This window comes from Epinephelus fuscoguttatus, linkage group LG10 (assembly GCF_011397635.1).
Source record: "Epinephelus fuscoguttatus linkage group LG10, E.fuscoguttatus.final_Chr_v1".
Taxonomy (NCBI): Eukaryota; Metazoa; Chordata; class Actinopteri; order Perciformes; family Serranidae; genus Epinephelus; species Epinephelus fuscoguttatus.
In genome coordinates, this window is record NC_064761.1 from 3,666,543 (window position 1) to 3,673,091 (window position 6,549).

The window sequence follows — 6,549 nt, forward strand, 5'->3', positions numbered from 1 at the left end:
TTGGACGTTAGTCTGGGGCACTGTCTGCTATTAGGTGTGCTGGCCGCTCCCCCCGCCGATCTCCGCAAGGGATGTGAGGACTCTAAAATTTCACCTGAGCCTCCGTCAGCATATGGGTGAGTAGATGATGGCTGAATTTTCATTTTTGGGTGCACTATCCCTTTAACTACAGCAAAGAGCATAATAAGTTAGTTATTTGACAGCAGTAAGTCCCAGGGTTTACTGTACATCTACGGCAATGGCTTTCACAAGTTCACCTAGAACTCCCAAACAGCAAGTATGTTAAGTCTGCAGTGTGATCTCTGTGCAAAAATGGCTAAATCATCCATGACAGCAATACCTTCCAGTGTGAATGGTGGATGGTTTAAGGTTCTGAGCATTTGAACTTGGCTGCAGAGTATTTTTAGGTATTAGGTCTCAGTTTTTCCTCCATTTATGTACAAAAGTAGATACGTCCATTTCAAACATTGTAAACACCACTGTCCTCACACTTCCATATGTCCTTTATTATGGCATAGACACAGTCAATAGATGGCACTAGTGGACAGAGTCAAAAGTTTCACACAAAAATAAATGAGGGAACTGTGGAGGAAGTCATAATTATGTGTCTTTTAATGGAGGCAGCTTTATAGTAGGCAGTGGTCTGTGAGGTGCGTCTGTTGTTGATGTTGTGGGATGCCATGTCAGTTTACACCTGTTACATACACTGGGTGTTTTCAAAATGCACTTCCATTTTTACAGGAAATCTACAGTCCCTGCTCGTTAAGATTCATAAAGTCTTCTTAAAAATAAATAGTATAACATCAGTAAAACACCTCATATTTATGTTTATTTTCTTGTGCAACAAATGCATGTGGTTAGGTTTATTTGTTTTTATTTATTTATTTTTTTTAAGTTACAATGATATGTATATACGTATATAAAATATAAATTGGAAAAAAGGGGAAGGAAAATAAAAAAATGAAATCACAATAAAAACCTGCAATACAATATTGCATGTTAATATAGTACATAATAATGTAAGATGAAATAATATAAGGTAATATGAGACATTATATTATAGCATGATATAATATATAATAATATACTATAAGATGATATAACATAACATAATAATCCACTATGATATAATATGATACATAACATAACCTAATACACTCAAAAAAATCATTCATTGGATGAACTCAATTAAATTGTGGGCAGGCTTTCCATCCAAAATATATATATAGGCCAAACTCAATTTTGTGCATTGTGCCAACTCAATCTAAGCACATCATTGTAATATAGTCTAATTGAGTTCAAGTAACTCGTTTTCACCAAATACTGCCTAAGTACAATTATTACATCAACAAATTGCAATACATTTTCATTTGTCCAACTCAAATTTATATAATGAACTGGTTATGAAATTATTGCATTTAGAAACTTAAATTTATTTAAGTTTAACCAACTCAATAATAAAGTGAAAACTGGAAGTCAATAAAAGCAGAATTATTTTTTTTTCAACTGTTTTTATTACTTCAATAACATTGTGGCCAAAACAGACCTCCCATTACAACATTAACCCATTACAAGTAAAATACATTGACGTAAATTTGGAATATGCAATATTCCAATTTAGACCAATTTAAAAAGGAAACATTTAGGCAAATTTGCCCATTGCTATAGTTTCTATGGTTAAATGAGCAGATCCATTTAAATTACTATCATACTACAGATGTGCCAACTGCTTGGCACAGGATGGAAGTGTCTGGTACAACTTTACAATTTAGCCTACTCTGTCATGTGTCATATTACTTAATAGTAAATTATAAACCCACACCGGGCATTTCCAACCTGTGCTTAGCAGTTGGCACATCTGTGATGACCTACTCATTTAACTATAGGAAGTACAGCAGTTGGCAAGCTTGTCAAAAATGTTGAACCATGTTAAAACCTGGAAATAGTACAGCTTTAACAGCCCTCAAGCAGTTCTCTGAACAGTGCCACAAGGACAAAGAAAACGGAGGCTTTGCACTGCACTGCTGAATACTAAAAACTGCACTGAACAAATCTATTTTTGTTACTTCCTGAGTATGGTATAGCAAACTTCTAGAAAAAAAAAAAAAAAGGCAAAAAATCAAAAAAAATCAAGGCAAATGCAAAAAAATATAAGTGCAGCTGCATTTCCTTTCCCTACAGACTGTCAGTAAAACAAAGGATACAGTTTTGCAATTACTCTTTTAAACTGAAGAGTATATTTACACATACTGTGAAAAAATGCAAGGAATACTATAATGCTACCACTCAAGACCACAGTTTCAAACACCTGATAAGGTAACCTTGTGGCATAACGTTGCCGCGAAGCAATGGTAACAAAAGCGACAGAAATGTTGAACATACAAAGTAAGAAAAACCTTAAAGCACTTACTGTACAAAAGACTTCTCTACACCTTCATTAGTACACCATCATGAAATGAAGTAGTGGGTAGTGTAGACAGGAAGGAGAAAATGGATGTGATGGTAACTTGAGATGAATTTCAGAAACAGGGAGGACGGTAAAGTAACACTTCGGGGGTTAGGATGTGAAGGTGAAGTGGGCAAAGTGTTCAAGTGCATCAAACCCATGTAATGCTAGTTTTAAACTGTCAATGCAGTCATTGCACTCCCCAAGGCAGCATATCATGTAATTTTCATTGGTACATTCAAACAGAAGCTTGCAATATTTTAAATTTCAGTTGACTGCAGCTCCGAGTTTGTCTCTGTGCAGCAGTCTGTTCTCAACTATCGCAACATTAGAAAAGGAAGCAGCCACAAGATGCCAACTGTCTTTGACTGGATGCGAAGAAAAACGTGGAGGACAATGTGTAATGAACAATGTCATGAGGGCAATTGGTCAACCAACCAAACTCTCACCTGATGTCCAGCACTTACGCAAACAGCTTGATTTTCAGCTGCTGTATTTTTGCATTCAGCTTGTGCCCATCCAAGTTCATTATGATCTTTTGGGAGAACTTGAAAGTGTACTTGAGGTTGTCTGGAAAGCTTAGATCAAGGGCATAAATGAGCCCAAACAGCATGATGAAAGCAATGATGACACTGCTGATGTTGGTGAGAACTTTGATGCCTTCGATCACAACTCCCACGTCCTCTGGCTCCTCATCCCCAGGTCTGCGGCTGACATAGATCCCATGACTCCTCAATGGCAGAGGCCTGAACAACAGCAGAAATAACCATTTTTAAATCCTTGTCTGCAGTTTTCATCTAGACATGGACATCATGATTAGCTTACAAGATATTCCTTGAGGAAAGTGTCCGGATCTTCATTGGGTGGAGAGGGATTTCAGGATACACTCTCTCCTGATGTAGATGTCACACTAAAACGGGAATAAAAACAAAAAAGACAGAAATCAGCCAAATCATTTCTCACACAAGAAGAAGAAGAAGAAGAAGAATTACGTTATCCCAATAAAGTGATGAAAATTGAAAAGTATGCTATGTGCATTTTCACGGACCGAATTGTCGATTGCCAGGACATCCCTGATCTTTTGACCCTTCACTCCTCCTTTGTTCTTGAAGATTTGTATTAACTTGTCGGAGAAGTGGTCCAGTTGTGACAAAAACTTCGACACCAGTGGTTTGGTTGTGATCCTTAAGAACTCTGCATTCACCTGAAAAATGACAAAATATAGCCATTTTTAAAAAACTTATTATCATGCAAACAACAAAGGATGCTGGATTTTTTTCAAATAGTGCATCCATTGATCATCATGGGGAAAAATACAGACATTAAAACATGCACATTGACTCACTTCATTCTCCTGAAACAGGGCAGGCCATCTGTTTTTGAAGTCCTCTATCATGGGTCTCTGCTCCACAATCTCTAGTCGTCTGTGGGAAAAGGTTTTTTCCAGTTTTGCATTTATTACCACTTCATTGTCATGCTTTTTGAGTTCTGACAGTAGGGCATTTCTCTCATTCTCCAGGCTCTCCGAGGTTTCCTCTTTTGGGTGGAGAAGGATGTAGTTCACTTCAGCCTTTCTAGGTTTCTTGATATTGGCTGCAGCTTTGCCTTGGCCTTCTCGTTTGTGTTTCAAGGAGTTCACACGGATTTCAGGATGTCCCAGTCATCCGAGCTTTGTTCGGTAGTTTTGCATTTTATATTTAAGTGACTGTTTCCATCCCCAAAATCCTGTTTTGGATCCCACTTGCCCCAAAAAAGGATGGGCCCTTGTCAGAGCAGCTGCTACCTCTTCACAAAAAAAAAAAAGATCCACAGAACAGCCATTATGGACTACCTTTAATCTAGAGCAGAAACAAGGAAAAAGGAGAACAGGGGGAAAGGCAGGGTTATTTCTTTAGACCAGGGGTTCCCAAACTTTTTCAGCTCAAGACCCATTACAGAAATTTGGTGTCTCTCCATAACCAAAAGTTGATCCTCTTTGTCACATGTGAACACACACAAACTCACAATCATGCATGCACGCAGACACACACACACAATAAATATTTGGGTTGACGAGACAGGAAGAGAAAGAGAGAGAGAGAGAGGGTGGGAGAGAAAGAGAGTGAGAAGGGAGAGAAAGAGAGAGAGAGGGGGGAGAGAAAAAGAGGGAGAGAGGGGAGAGAAAGAGAGCAGTCTCATAATTCCTTAGATGTCCATTTATGTGTTGAAAAAAAAAACACTCTCTGTTGCTAGCTCTGTGCATGAGCACACATGACACTGAAATGTAGATCTTTCTCCAGGCTTTGATGTTTGCCGTTTACCGTGACTTTTGTGTGTGTGATTTAAAAGTTTACTCCACGTATTAAAATGTACATGGGCAATCTGTGTATGGACATGGATAGCGGTAACTGCCCCTAAAATGACCATGAGTTTGCGTAAAATGTTGCAACAACAAATACCTGCTAGCCAGTTCCAAACTGCATTCTTTGCAATTCCACATCCATAAGCCTAAAAATGAAAAGAAAATTAGTACATTGCATATCAAAGAACTGACAATGACACAGATTAGCTTGGGTCAGCATTGAACAAGTAAACTTATCACTTACTATCACTAAGAGGTTGTCAAAAGTAGCTTGGTGACACTGGTTAGGCCTTTCCAGACTGACAAACTGCAAAAGATGAAATAATAGTAGAGAGAATAGAATCAATTGATTAGGATAAACAGCAGATTGATCCATAATCAGAATGGTTGGTTACAATCTTGCACAAAACAGTTCACAATGAGCCATCTACATTAAATAAACAAATCATGCTTGTGTAATTAATACTGATATTATTATAGAAACTAACAAATATGTGGCCTGCATTATTTAAAAATATATCACAATGACAAATGGCAGTGATAAATATTTTTATGCTACAAATAATTATGAATTTCATAAGTTGCAATTTTGAACACAAGTTTACAGTTTAAAACATTTTTTAAGTTGGTATTGTAACTCTCATGAGAATGAATGTAACACAAAATATTCAAATCATGATCTTATATAATTTCTTCCAAATCAAAAGGAGTTTTAATGTAAATCCAAAAAAATACAATGTCTACCTCCTTAAGACACTTGCAAATAAAACGCAAACCAGGAGACAACATCCCTCTGACAACAGAGGGGAGGCAGGCTAAGTTGACATGTTGTCACATCATGGAATGCATAATAAGCAATTTAATGTATTTCATCTTTTAATGTGATCTAAGTGTTTACGTGACAGATTCGGTCATGGCACCATGCGGAAATAAATACAAATGTGTGTGAAGCTCCACAGCCGTCTCGATGGAGGCTGCTACGTTAGTTACCCTGTGGCTTCGCCTGGCGGTACCCTACGTCTCTACCGAGCTCCGCACGGCCTCTCGAGCTGCTCAAATGCGAGCTTCCCGGTCGGTAGCGGTGCTGGTGCGCCCAAAGACGTAGATCCATTGACGTACGAATATAATTGCCAATGACGGTGCGTAGGCTACGCGCGTTGGCTACGTAGGGAGTCCTCCTACACGGTAGCATATCGGCTATTAGCCATTAGCAAGCGGTGGCCGGCAGAAGCGGGCGGTGCTCTGCACAACATGGCCGATCCATGTGCACGAATCTAACACTGTCTATAATGCTAGCGACATCAACAGTGAACGAACTAACAACTCACCTCATAGCCATATCCATGCACATTCTTCAAAAGTGAAATAAATTCTAGAAATAGAAATACTTACCGAGGAGTGAGTGTCCACTTGTTGTAGTTGAAAAGTTTGTTTCCTGGTTTTCAGTGAGGCGGGCGGAAGTGAGGTGAGGCTAAGGGGGGCATGAGTTGTAGAGGCGGACCCTCACAAAAGGGATAAAATTGTGTTACATGTTGATGAATTTATCTCTTCAGTGAAACTATTAACACATTTTATGTTACACCTCTTAAGTATACTTACATATGCTTTTAAATAGATATATTCAAGGAAAGCATATTATATAAAAATGTGTTCAATTTAAGAAGGGCAAGAATTAGTTTTTTGAGTGTATAAACCAATATATCATGATAATGACCATAACAAGATTAATTATTAGAATTATTAGAATTATAATTGGTAATTT

At 38.0% G+C, this 6,549-nt stretch overlaps 1 long non-coding RNA gene across 1 annotated transcript; it reads right to left on the minus strand.

Moving 5' to 3' along the window:
- Positions 1-2,162: 2,162 nt before the first annotated feature.
- LOC125896484 (uncharacterized) lies at positions 2,163-6,281 on the minus strand. Its single transcript, XR_007450268.1, has 6 exons — positions 6,180-6,281; positions 5,032-5,094; positions 3,792-4,284; positions 3,495-3,650; positions 3,272-3,356; positions 2,163-3,192 (listed from the first exon to the last, which is right to left on the minus strand). It is a non-coding gene; the product is annotated as an uncharacterized LOC125896484 (long non-coding RNA).
- Positions 6,282-6,549: the final 268 nt, after the last annotated feature.